This window comes from Scatophagus argus, chromosome 17 (genome assembly GCF_020382885.2).
Source record: "Scatophagus argus isolate fScaArg1 chromosome 17, fScaArg1.pri, whole genome shotgun sequence".
NCBI classification, from domain to species: domain Eukaryota; kingdom Metazoa; phylum Chordata; class Actinopteri; family Scatophagidae; genus Scatophagus; species Scatophagus argus.
The window spans coordinates 13,329,166-13,331,369 of NC_058509.1; positions in this window are offsets into that span (position 1 = coordinate 13,329,166).

The following is a 2,204-nucleotide window of genomic DNA, read 5'->3' on the forward strand; positions in this document are numbered from 1 at the left end:
CAACAATTCAAATATGACTTTATGAGGAATATAACGCTTAATATAAACTTTCGAAACTTGTCTTTAGTTACAAATTATAAACCCTTTGTTTAAAGGAGCAGTCATTGTGAAAGTGCTGCAGTTTGTATAGTCTAAACACATGCAGGCATAAAGTATCTGTGCATCAAGCAATGCTTTCTAATAATAGTGTACAGAAATTGGCCTAGACATAAAACAATGTATTACTGTGTTCTACATGGCGTATGTAGAAATCATGATTGTGTTTTGAGAAAATAAGCTAGTGTCCTTTTGTCTTAAATTAATATTATATTCTGGTGTGCACTTACATACCTGAACACACAGCCGACTGCACCATGAACTGTCTGTCTAAAACTGAATTGAAGTCAAGGTCATGGATCTTGCTCAAGTATTCAGGGGTACATTTTTGTGATTCACTGCTCAGGGATAGATGCCAACATGTCGCCCTCAAGGGTAAATGCCAAATAAAATAAATTAGTTCACTTTTACCCAAAATGCAATTACTGGAACTGGTAGCCTACACACAGAGAAAGGTGAATCCAGGCCCTGCAGGCAGACTAGTGTCCACATTGCCTGAGCTGCAGTGTTTTTGCAGGACAAACAACATGCTCTGAATAGCTGAAATAATTTTGCTTGTTGACACATAGTTGCACCAATACTTACACAAATCAAGGTCAGTGCAACATTCACCGAAGCAATGCCAATATCCTGTGTGAGTTATGTAATGAAGGTTTTCTCGCTGCAATTCCCCCACAATAAAACACAACATCATCCAGTATTAATCTTTCAGAGGAAACTTATCTGAAAAGACAGGAGGTTCTTCCATTTTATTATCAGCTCAGCATTACCATAATGTAATGACTGCAATAAAAGCTGTGCGCCCGTGTGTCCTTGCACGAAAAACCGGTGTCAGATTTTTGTAATGCAACCCTGAGTAAATGGAGGGGTCAAAGTCTCATAAGGCGTGTTGTTCCTTTTGGCACACACAATTCAATTTGGTCATTTTCATTAAAGGAAAATGATCATCCAGCTTTCCAGGAGGCTCATTCTGGAGGACTATTTTGGAACAGGAGGGTCTCACTTAACTCTAAGGTTGTGGATTCACAGGTTGAGGGTCATAGGTGGGAGGGTCACAGGTGGGATGCTTGAGATATGGCGCCTGCTACCACAGAGCATAAGGTCACCGAGTTAGGAACATCTTTCACTGGAGACTCCATCAGCTGGGTTTTATAATATGAAGATTTAATGTTGCAGTATTTTATGCCCTATAATCTTGGTTGGTTACTCATGCGGCAGTTAAATTCAGATGTCAAGTGAATTATGTTTCAAACTGCAAGTGCTGACAACAGAGAACATCAAGCATCAGCCACCTACTTAGCCTTCTCTGTAAAAGTCAACTGTGTAGGCATGTCAAACTATACTCTAGGATTTTAATGTAAACACCATCCTTTCAGAAAAGTTTGGTTGAACGAGGCCCTTTATTAAAAGGCTCAGTGATTTGTGACATCCCATGTTATGGCCTGTATGCATATATGCATAGAAAAACATTTATCCTGTACTGAATCCCAGTATTTCATAATTAAGTCATCAATCTGCTTGATGGTACAGAAAATCGTTGTCACACACCAGGAGGGACCTCAATCAGTGATGGTGAGGCAGGTATTTGGCTGCCCTCAAATACAGATGGGGGTGGTCTGTTATCACACTCTCACAAACCATTTTTGCTCTTGCTGATGATCTGATTTAATTATCACACTGTGGTCAAAGTTTTTTGGCAATACTTATGTCTCTACAATTATATTTTAAATTTACTATGAAAATTAAGACCACATTTCCTGTAACTCATATTTGCATTTGATGGCACACTGTTTCGATGCATGAATACACATACACATATATTAATGTTACTTAGGTAAAACCTGTAGAGACTGTATTTCAGTGAAGAGCAGTCATTTGTCAGTTGATACCAAATGAGACGCCTATCACACTGTTTGCCTTTACTGCATTTTACTGCCATCTAGTGTTTCCCTTCAGAACACCCTGCTCAGTGGCCCTGTGAGTTGAGAACTAAAACTACCAGACAGATTATGGTACAGACATTATGAGTAATAATGACATTCTCATGTACATCAAAAATAGGCTGATCCTTTTAAGAGAGCACATTAAATACTAATAACATCCAGCTG